This window comes from Strigops habroptila, chromosome 3, assembly GCF_004027225.2.
Source record: "Strigops habroptila isolate Jane chromosome 3, bStrHab1.2.pri, whole genome shotgun sequence".
NCBI lineage: Eukaryota > Metazoa > Chordata > Aves > Psittaciformes > Psittacidae > Strigops > Strigops habroptila.
The window spans coordinates 86474116-86484551 of NC_044279.2; the positions used below are offsets into that span (position 1 = coordinate 86474116).

A 10436-nucleotide genomic window follows, 5' to 3' on the forward strand; every position below is an offset into this window, starting at 1 on the left:
GATTCCCCCTCTTAGCAGAGGCAAGCTGTTAGATCATGTAATCGCATTAGGTCATCCCAAATATGTCTGCAGAACCCAACTTCAGCACACATACTAGCATGTTTCCAAGAACCCACCTCAACCAGGAGCCACGAGCACATGTAGAGTCATTTTACACAGAAGCATAAAAATTCCCCCCCCCTACCCACCTCCAGGCTTCGGAAAAGCCCTTTTCCGAAGTTTAGCACATAATGTTTGGCACTATATCATTGAGAAGTTCTTTTATCAAGCTGATGCTTCACCAAAATACCACAGTGCTGTTATGCCAACTTTCACTTCTATTACCGATGGAGATGGACAGAAGGCATATGTTCATCTATCCAGCAGACTGCTACGTTGAGAGCTCTCTTTAAACTAGTTTGCATACTTGTGTTACAACTGCCACACTGATCACAATTGTGCTTTGTGACTACTTCGTGCTTGTCAGTGTGCAAAGTGACTCCTTTCCTGCACTGCACTAAACGATGATACTCAAAAGCATGTTAACATTTTAAGATAGTACTGCTTCATTATTCTTCTCTTTCTCCCCATCCCTAACACACTCTCAAGAACCTTAACAAATAGCAGAGGCAGAAAACCACCAGCACTGATTTTATCTCAAGAAGCTTTCAAGTTTTCAAGCCGCACACAAAAATATTTCTGTGCAATTTATCTTTCCAGGCCAGTGCCAGCCATGTTCAAATGGAAGATCCAAAGGAAGTGTCAGAAGGATTACCTTGCCCTTTAACACAAGAATTCTCACAGAGCTGTACCATTCTTAACAATTCAAGTCCTCAAAGACAATGCAAGTGATACTTTGACAGGCATCTAAATGAATGGTTCCACCAAAAACCCTGCCCAAGTTCCTGGCTCTTTGCTGTTTCAGCACAAGCGCTCCTGCCACTGCCCAACACACAGGATCAAGGAACCAATCAACTGTAAACACCCTTCTTCTGTTGCTGAGGTTTTTCAACAAGGTCATTTCCCAAATGGCTGGAAGGAGCACCGAATGTCTCTTTTTTTGTTGTTTCTTGGCAGCAGCAGCACGCTCACTGCAACCTTCCTACGAGCCCAACTCCTCCAACTGCAGTGGGATCAGCTCCCACACCACACAGAGGCTGAGCACCACCAAGCACTTGAGGAAAAAAAGCTAAGTCACATCATGACTTTAAATGCTAAACTTCATTAAAGCATTGTTCACCATTCTGTGGAGGAGAACAATTCACACCTGCAGAAGAGCATAAAAAGGAAAATTCTGCTGGCAAAGCATTTCAGGACAAGGCTGAACAAAAGGAAAGAAATACCTGAAGTTTTGAAATGGTAAAGCGCCAGGACAGGGAAACATGTGAGTCACCAGATACCTGCCAGACACAGATGTACTGGGGACCTCCAGCTTCTCCTTAAAGAAAGGGTTTAGTTCTATTCTGATGTGTGGGAAGAACTGGGAGGATGACAATGACCTTCCTCCTCTTATCTCTGAATCACTCCCTGCCCTAGAGAGAGCTTTCAGATGTTCCCCTTCTGCTGAGGCAATAATCCACAAAACAGCTCCTGCAAAGAGGGACAGATGTACAGGCTCAGAAACAATCATTCCCGCTTCATTTGGGCAAGGGGAAATAAATCTGAGCTCAAAAACGAGGTAGCCTCTGCAGAGAGTAGTCATATTATGGTGTGAAAGATGCCTTTAATTTTAACTTAAGAAAGAAAGAAAAAAAAGAATCCAGACACTAAACTTTTTGACTGTTTCAAGTACAACTTAGGGAGAATGGAGGTCAAAACCCCAAAGTGATACTCTAAATAGTGACACTTCATCAGACTTAATACTCCAAACTTCTTTCTGGCATCCAAACAGCTGCATTATTTGGACACGTTACCCATTCCTGATGATTAACACCACAAAAACCTAAGATACTGGGGTGGGGCAGGGAAAAAAAATAAAATCAAGGTTTATTTCAGCTCATTTCCTAGGATACACCATTATCCTCCAAAGACTTGAGGATTCAGCTAAAATATAGCAGAGGAAAGACACCTGCACATCAAACACCAGTAATTTGAGTTTGTCAAAAACTGCTTTGGGTAATGCAAACAAAATCATCCTAATTACAACATTCAGCATAAAAGAAAATACTGCAAGCACAAACAAAGATATATTAAAGACACTCTTGGTTTTATGGCTGATTTTTAGCCTGGTATACGACTATTACCTAATGGGAAAACAAGGTGACACAACAGGTTAGTAATATTCTCCAGGCAGCTTTAGCTCTTCAGATAGTTGCCAGCTTAGGATTGCATATGGGGGGGAAATGTGGCTGAAAACATCTGGAATACTGAGATAACCTCTCTGAGTACCAGTTAACACAAAGCACTAACTGCTTAGTGAAAAGAGAGAGGAAACACTGCCCTGTATTAGTCAACTATGGGGGTTTTCTTCCAACACTCCTGTCGACACAGCACAAGACATTTATACTCACCAGTAAGGTTAACCACAAGTCAAGGAAGACTTTTCTCCTGAAGTACATGTGCTAAATGACCTTACCCAAACAATTTGCCGTCCCCACTCACACAATCAGCTTTCTTCCTCAAAACATCAAAATTATTGATGTGACAAAGAAGTCCCATGTAGTACAGAAGCTCTACAGATACAGCACATTCAATTTCATGTTTCAACTTAGTCACCTAAAATGCCATACCATCAAGAAACCAAAAGCACATCATTGCACGGAAAGAAAAAAAAAAGGAAAAAAAAAAAAAAGGCAGAATATCCACCAAGGCAGCCAGAGATTCTGCTCAAATGGCCTAAAGCACTAATATCAAATGTGTATTATTTTTAAGTTAGAAGGGCTTGTTCCTTCAACTCCAGAAACCAAGCCTTCTTTGTTATCTTGGACGTGCAGCATTGCTTCTCTGATTCCTAAATCCAATTTCCCAATCAGCTATACCCTAAATAAGCACAAATAGTTCTGGTTTTAAAACACAGCTAGAGGAAAAAGCCAAGCATACACAATCCCATTTGCCTTCAAAGCCAGTAGCTTTGAGGAAATTCTCTCAGCTACGTCTCTTCCAGAGACATCATTCTCTTTAAAGAACTAAATTACTAGCTTAAAATACAGGGCGTTTGGCTTCAGCCTGCTCCCAGGAATGATGTTTATAATGACATTTCCTGAAGGAATAGCTAAGGAAGTAAACAAATTCACGTGGTGCTACCAATACCTAACTCCACCTTCTGCAAGCGGTCACTTTATGCAGGGGGCTTAGTTTTAAACCCAGATATTCACTAATAACTTCAATTGAGTAGAGCAGACAAAAAAAAACAAACCCCAAAACTTAAAGTTCTTTTAAAAACTATGCACTAAGTCTGACCAGACACTACTGATGAGCTCTGCATCCCTAGATCTTTGCCATGTACATAAAGACACTGGTTTATCTCTGCTTACCACCTCAGCCAGTTTACAGAACACTGAACCTCCTACCCAGCCCATGAATTTTGGTAACATACTATGCGGGGGCATATGCTAGTCATCATCTACAGGACGCCGCCAGTAGCAATTAAAAGGTTGTTAGCAGGAAATGGCAAAGCCACTCAAATCATTATTGCAGTTTTTCAAACTGATTTTGCTGAAACCTAGACCTGGGAACAATAAGAAAGGGTTGTTAAACATTTTCAGCTATTACTTCCTGGGGTCAGCTACAGCCAATTCCACTATTGTGAAACCTGGCTGCAGGCCCCAAACACAAGAGGAGGCCACAAAGATGCTGTGAGGGGCTGAAACGCCTCTGCTATGGAGACAGGCTGAGAGAGCTGGGTTTGTTCAGCCTGGAGAAGAGAAGGCTCCGGGGAAACCTCAGAGCAGCTCCCAGTGCCTAAAGGGGCTACAGGAAACCTGGAGAGGGGCTTTGGACAAGGGCCTGTAGAGACAGGACAAGGGAGAATGGCTTTAACCTGACAGAGGGGAGATTGAGATGAGACCTTAGGAAGTTGTTCTTCCCTGTGAGGGTGGTGAGGCACTGGCTCAGGTTGCCCAGAGAAGCTGTGGCTGCCCCATCCCTGGCAGTGTTCAAGGCCAGGCTGGACGGGGCTTGGAGCAGCCTGGTCTAGTGGAAGGTGTCCCTGCCCATGGTAGAGGGCTGGAAGTGGATGAACTTTAAGGTCCCTTCCAACCCAAACCAGTCTGTGATTCTATGATTCACCCACCAAGAGCCCCATCAGCCCTGTTCCTTCAGGGGTTTTTGAGAACATACTTTATGCGCTTCCAGGCAATCTCAAATTCTACTCCTCTTCAAAAACAATTAATCTTGCCAGTTCTATTACATCATACTTACCACATCCCTCATGCAAAATAAAACCAAGATCTCACCCGCAGCACCAACCCAGTTAAAATATTTCTCCAAGAGTGGGCTTTGTGTTGGGAGGACGTAACATACAGGTGAGAACTGGCATTTCTCAAGTGTCATGACAAGATTCTTCACAGAGATGGAGAAGTAGTCTGTGCCATGGACCCTACTGTGGCTCACCTGTTTTTTTAGCCACATCAGTTCAATTGAGGAATCACAGAATGGTTTGGGTTAGAAGAGACCTTAAAGACCACCTAGCTCAAACCCCTTGCCATGGGCAGGATGTGAGGTAACTTGCTAGACCAAGCTACACGTTGTAGTAACGACACTAATAAGGAAAATGCCCAAATCACCTTAGGTCTTACACAAATTTGGGTCTTCTCTCTCTTTTAACAAAAAAAAAAAATTAAAAAAAAAAAAAAAGAAAAATAGGGATCTCACCATTATTTTTTTCTTTTGAAGGCAAGAAAAAAAATGGTAGAGGCAAGAAACTGCCCAAGTAGGGAGAAAGAAAACATAAACAGCATACTTACATAAACAGCATATTTACAGCATAAACAATGTGGCAGAACACAAGACTGAACTGTCCATCAGGGTGGCACACGCTACAAGGACAGAGCCCAATTATTTGCATGTTCAGTCATGTATTTGAAGACACAAGGAGATGAAAGTAATAGCACAGAGAACATACTCTACCATGGTCAAGCGAGACATACTGGCTCTTTAGGAGCCCTGCAGAATCCACAGGCTTTAGTCCTGGATTCTAATTAAAACAGTTGGGATTAAAAGAAGTAATTTATAAAATAAATTCTGTGTTCCAAATCAACAGTTGAGCTGTTAAAGCCTTTCACAATATAAGTATTACAATCGTGTGCCTGTGACGCTCTTGAAATCACACCAGTAAACCCAAGTTTGTGGATTAACACCTTACATTTGAAGCTGAAGAAGTTAAAAGTAGTTTCTTCCGCATGAAGAAATTCTAGAGAACTGGCTGTTGCTTTATTTACTTCTTACTAGTCAGTTCCATTACTAATTCAGTTGCAGCTGAGGAAATAAAAACTTTTATTTACAGCACCTAGGAGGCCCAAGTGAAAACAAGAACACATAAGAAACAGCGAGAACATCTCAAAACCACCCTTTACACAGGGCAGCACTTTCAGGTATACTTAACGTGACTGAATATTACGCAGATCTAATAATCGTGAAACTTTTTGCTCAAGGAGAAGACTGAACTTAGGAACTCTTAAAATGGATACAGTATTAGGAAAAGCAATTATAAACTTTACTGCCAGCCGCAAGCATCCTGCAGGTTCGAAGACTTGATATAAGCTTGTAAACAGTTTTTATAATACAATTAAACCCTTCTGTGCTTAATAAGAGATGCCCTAATGCACTCCTGACATCAGACTTTTAAGTAGCAAGTTGCTCAGTTGCTCATTTTTTGCACTATTTCACTATTTATTGAAGACAAATGTTGGACAAAATAAGAACACTTCCAAGATAACTGCATATTTGTATTTATCTGAGCCTGTTCAAAGGAACTGCTAAACCACGTTTTCAAACAAGAAAGAGAGAAACATTAGTTTCCAAACCCTAATAACGTTCTCAAGCTTCACATTTTACGTCAGCTTTCATTTGTCTCATCTGCAGAGATGTCCCTTTGCCTCACCCTTCAACATCTAACATGTCAAGTGACTAAATTTTCCCTATGTGTCCCTGCACCTACCCAGTTTTTGCCTGAACAAACACTCCCTGTGAGCTATCGCCTGATGGAAGGGGCACTTAAATAGGCACAAAGTCCTATTTAACAATTGTACAGCTCCTTGAGCAGCTTAAGAGGCTGCTTCTATGAAAACTGAACATGATCCTTCATAAACCGAGGCCACAATTCAGCCAGGAAACATGCAAGCAGACCTCTCCAGTATCTAACTTCTGTTTCTACTTTAAGATCCCTCTTCCTGTGAACTGAAAAGATTCATCATTTTTTTTATCCACTGGTGGTTAGGGAAAAGGCAATTTCCCATTTACAGACAATACCAGACCACACTACCTAGAATCTTGGGGGTTTTGGCAAGCAGCGATTTGCTGCAATTCCCAAAAGCAACATTGGAGGTTGCCATGAACAGTCATAGAAGCTCATTAAGCTGTTGGTATGAAATTTCAACCTAACTTCACCCAGTGCCTATGCTTCCACACTGATATCTAACTAAGATGAAAACGTCTGATTACAACTTTTTATTCCATTCCATCAGCTCAGCTATGTTAGGTGAGTCAAACAATGTCTTTCCACTCATGGGGGTTTTGTCATTTAGTACCTGCCAGCTTTCCCATTATAACTCCTTGGACTTGTTGCTACCGTCCTTCTGATTTTTAGAAGCTGTCTCATTAGTAGTCAAATCTAGAAGTACTACGCTCCAGAGACTAGAGAATTCTTAACGTATTAAGCATGGGAAGGGCAAAAAACTTAAGGCAAACTGTCTTAAGTTTACAGAGATAATGAACTGAAGGGTTTGTAGGGAACACCATCTTATGCAGTGTTTCCACAATAGTTTCTATTTACAGCTAAACCATAAACTTGAATTTCTTTGTGTTTTTTCAGTTTAAGTGCCTTCCAGACTGCCCATGGTCAGAAGACCACAATCCAACTGCTGAAAGCCACACAAGCTATGCTCATCTCAACTAAATCTGAACTAAAGAAAATTTTAATCCCAAACGAATAAAAATCCCACAGTAGAAACTTTTTTTTTTTTTTTTTTAAATTAAATCTTCTAAAAAGCCAAAACTAAACATCAGGTTGCGTTCAGACAAGCAAAACTTCCTTTCCCTGAGAACACTCAAAATACATTTACTCCCCAGGAGCTGCTGGGAACTACTTTCAAGTTAGATCCTCAGGCCATCCTCCTGTTCACATTCCCAAAAACAGTGATTTCAGCTGTGCCTATCCTACAAGCTGTATTATCTCATCCTGGAGTCAGGGGGAGAAAGATTACAACAGTGCTTTGCAAGCGACCCGAGTATCAGGAAAAGGAATTGTTATAAACTAAGCAGGTATGTGACAAAATGTACACTATCTCGACCTTACTGAAGTCAGTATTATTACTTTCTTTATCGTTTACCTACCCCTGCTTAGTATTTAATCCCAAACCACCCAGACCGGGAAAGCCTTCACTTACTATGAAAACCATCAGGGAAGCTTCCAGATGTAAAACTGCCTTCCTGACCACTGGTACCCACAGCACGTGTCATTCTGTCAGAGAACAGTGAAGCATTCTTCTGCTGCTCATGGTAGTTTAATGTCCATTTGCATTTTTAGCTCTCTGCAGGTCTTCTCATGAAGGCTGACATCACACACTACTCACCTTATGAGTTGTGACAATGCTTATGACAATGCTTAACTATCAACCCATACCCCTGCAAAGTCATTAAAAGGCCTTCATCCCTTTACCACATGCTCAAGGGAGTAAGAGAGTTCTTCAGGTACCTGCAGGACTGCTAGACAGCACAGCTCAGCACGTGACCATAGCTGCCTATCTTAACTTTTACACCCCAAAAATTTCTATCTACACAAGGATAGTCACTTTCCTAAAAATTAACACTAAAGAAACAAAATGCCAGGGGTAATTACTTGTTAATTGCACACTCATTGTGTGCACTTTACCTCAAAGAAGTTGGATAAAATGCTTCCTGTATCTATTCCTGCAGAAATAAAATGCAGAGTGGTTCTTAACCATCCAAAAACCTATCACCATCTCAGCCCAGCCATGCCTTAAACCTATTGGACTCTTCCTTCTCCTTTTTCCTGCTCATTTTCATTTCTAACACAAAAGTAGATATATCACTTAAAAGCCAAATTGCTCATAAGCAAAGTTCAAAACAACAGCTTACAAACCTGAGATGGACCTTTTTGAGGACATTATAGAAAAAAAAAAAAAGCCCACGTGCACATTCAGCTTTGAAGGTTACAGAACTAAAGCTACCCTGTAAAGCAGCTCTGTGTACAGAAACAGGGCTTCTAGTCTTGCCTAGCCTTTTCCAGCAATACCTACCTGAAAAATGTAATGTTAAACAAAAACAAGGTAACAATGCTTCCTTGTGTGTGGTTCAGCACTGCATGGGAATGGTGGGTGCTGTCAGGTTTGAAGCGTGCATAGGGTGAGAGCAAAGCACCCCAGAGCTTTACAGCAGCCTTTACTTCAGCTGCACATCCAACTTCTTTTCCTCAGGATGACCTATTCCCAAGCACAAACATCTGTCTAGCAACGTGTCCAGAGTTCTCCAGCACCTCGCCCCGGGTATACCATCACCATTTCCATCATTACACTCTCCTGCTCCAATACAAATCGTGGAAACGGCACATGAAGACACCACACAAGGCGTCGAGGGGCACCTGCAACGCTTCAGGCGCCTTTCCCTCCAACAGCGCCCCACATACCCAAAACCACAGAGCAAGCTGGAGAGCGGGTGAGGCCCCCGGAGGTCCCCCGGCCCCCCCACCCCGGGCACACCGGCGGGTGTAAGGGAGTGAGAAGAAAGGGGGGGAGGAAAAGAAGATGGTCAGAGCGCGGGGGCCCCCCCCGCAATACTCGTCCCGCCGTGCGCAGGTCCCCGGTCCCGCCCCGCCACGAGGCCGCTCCGGTGCTGCCCCCTTCCTGCCTACGCCGCAGGGCCCCGCGGAGACGGGGGAGGCGGGAGCATGCAGCAATGATAGAACCGGAGCAATAGGTCAACCCCTGGGCTGACTCCCGCCACCGGGACCCCCATCCCGGTCATTGCCCCCTTCCCCGGGCCCACAGCCCCCTCCCCCCTTTTTTCCCACCGCTGCGGGGCCCCGTCTAGCCCATCCCCGCGGTACCTCAGAGACCTCTTCTTCTTCCTCTTCCTCGTCGTCTTCCTCGTCCTCCTCCTCCTCACTGCCGTTGTTGCTGCTCTCACTGCCGCCGCCGCCGCTCTCGCTGCTGCTCGCTGCCCGGCCCGCCCGCCCGCTCCGCTTCGCCTTCGCCGGCGCCTTCTTCTTCAGCAGCATGTCGCACACCCGCACCAGCCCCCGCGGCGCAGCCGCCGCCGCCGCCCCGGCCGGGCACGACGGCGAGGTACCGGCGCCGCCGTTCAGCCCCTCCGGGGGACCGGGCCCCGCCGTAGCGCTCCCGGCCTCGCCGCCGTCACCGCCTCCTTCGGCCGCCGCCACCACAACCGCCGCCGCGCCGGCCGCCTTCTCCATGGCCGCCGATCCGCCTCGCTCAGCGCCCGGTAAGGAAGGGAGAGGAGGAGAAGGAGGAGGCACCCGGGGCCGCCGCCGCGGTCTCGGTCACCTCTAGCGCCGGCGCCGCGCCACCTCTCGCGATACTTGTCGTCGTCGTCGCCGCTGCCGCCTTCAGCAGCGGCGGCGGGCGCCGCTCCCGCCGCAAGAGCCGCCGCACCGCTCCCGCCGCTGCCTCCTCCCCCCCGCCCGGCCTGCTCTAGGCTGAAACCCCGCCACCCCTCGCCGCGCCCGCTCCGCCGCGGCGACCCCTTCTGTGCGTGCCTCAGTCACCGCGCCGGAAGCGCCTCGAACGTCATCACCCGCCGCTGCGCGCCAGCTTCCCTCCTCGGCTGGCCCCGCCCCGCGCCGCGGCGGGGTAACCGGGGCCGTCCGCGCCGTGGCGCTTGGTGTCTGGTACCCGGCCGAGGCAGGAAGCGGTTTTATGAGGCCGCTCTCCCGTCAGGCTAAAAATGCCGGGAGAGCGATAAGGCTGCTCCTTGTCAGGTTGTGAGGCGGCTCTGCCTGCCCGCCTGTCTACAAGCACGCTTGGCTCTGAAGAGCGCTGGTCACAAGTGATGTTCTCCTCAGACAGTGCACAGCACATTCGGAGCCATCTCCTCGGCCCCCTTTTAAAAGGAAGTTGGTGGAATATTACTAAAAAAGTAGGAAACACCAGGATGTCCATGTCACTTTGGCCATGAGCTCTGTGTCAGTTGATGCCTTTTCCTACCTCAGGCCACTCTGGCCAGGACTTTCATCTGTGGTATTAATGTTCATCTCTTTATTTCTCTAGAAAAACTGTTGCCTCCACTGATGTGGGTCAGGTCCTACAGTAACAGAAGTTGTG

The 10436-nt window shown here is 45.9% G+C and overlaps 1 protein-coding gene across 2 annotated transcripts in view; it reads right to left on the reverse strand.

Annotated features, from left to right (window-relative positions):
* The window catches only part of ANKRD17 (ankyrin repeat domain 17), an 87040-nt gene extending 78981 nt beyond the window's left edge, over positions 1 to 8059 (reverse strand). The window contains exons 1-2 of one of the 2 annotated variants that reach the window (XM_030480928.1): positions 8009 to 8059; positions 5042 to 5394 (exon numbers count right to left, since the gene is read on the reverse strand). The gene's annotated coding sequence lies outside the window, so the exon portion shown is untranslated. Of the gene's footprint in view, positions 1 to 5041; positions 7701 to 8008 lie in introns of those variants that run through there. The other variant, XM_030480927.1, reaches the window with a different exon arrangement.
* Between the last annotated feature and the right edge of the window lie 2377 nt (positions 8060 to 10436).